General features: G+C 37.8%; 1 pseudogene; it reads right to left on the bottom strand.

The window, feature by feature from the left end:
* Positions 1-194: 194 nt before the first annotated feature.
* On the bottom strand, positions 195-348 carry LOC104471027 (annotated as a pseudogene).
* Between the last annotated feature and the right edge of the window lie 350 nt (positions 349-698).

Raw genomic sequence — 698 nt, 5'->3', positions numbered from 1 at the left:
TATGCAGTTCCTATGCAATAAGTGACAACAAATAGGTAAATGCAGAATGCAAATTCATCCTTAAAAAGATATCTGCATTTGATCAGAGGACACGTGCCAGAAACTGGCTGCTGCTTCTTGCCTGTCTACAAAGAGAGCCTCAGGTGAGTAGCTCAGATGTAGATGTGTAAAGGTGGTGTTACTCCCCACCTTACCTGCTCCAGTTTCTGCTGCCGTTTCAGTAGTTCTATTTCCAGGTCTGATTTCTTCTTTTGTGCTTCCTCTTCTTTTTGTTGTTTAATAACTTGATCTCGTTTCCTTTTCTCCATCACCTTCTGTAGCTCTGGTTTGTTCTGAGGTGCAAGACCCCTTCAAATGAAATGGGAGGGGAGGTGGTGAGAGGGAAAACAGGGAAAGAAGAGATCAGTTTAAACTAGCAGAAATTCACACAGAATTGTACACAGCTTTTCTAAAGTCAAGTAGTTGCCTATTTAGAGATACTGGAATATAAATAATTAATAAAAAAGGAAAAAACACACAGATATTTGCCCGGTTTCTAACCAAAACCTTAGACTAGAATTTAAGCCATATTATTACTGAGGATATTTCCCTTTAAAGTGCATGCTAGCATTTCTCCTCTATAATTCACTATTTTGACTTTCATCTTTAGTCATCCCTCTATTCTCTCAATTCCAGAAGAACAGATTAAAAAAAAAAAA

Source organism: Pterocles gutturalis, unplaced genomic scaffold (genome assembly GCF_000699245.1).
Source record: "Pterocles gutturalis isolate BGI_N339 unplaced genomic scaffold, ASM69924v1 C11645861, whole genome shotgun sequence".
NCBI classification, from domain to species: Eukaryota; Metazoa; Chordata; class Aves; order Pterocliformes; family Pteroclidae; genus Pterocles; species Pterocles gutturalis.
The sequence above is the reverse complement of the archived record's forward strand: the minus strand, read 5'-3'. Positions and strand labels throughout refer to the sequence as shown.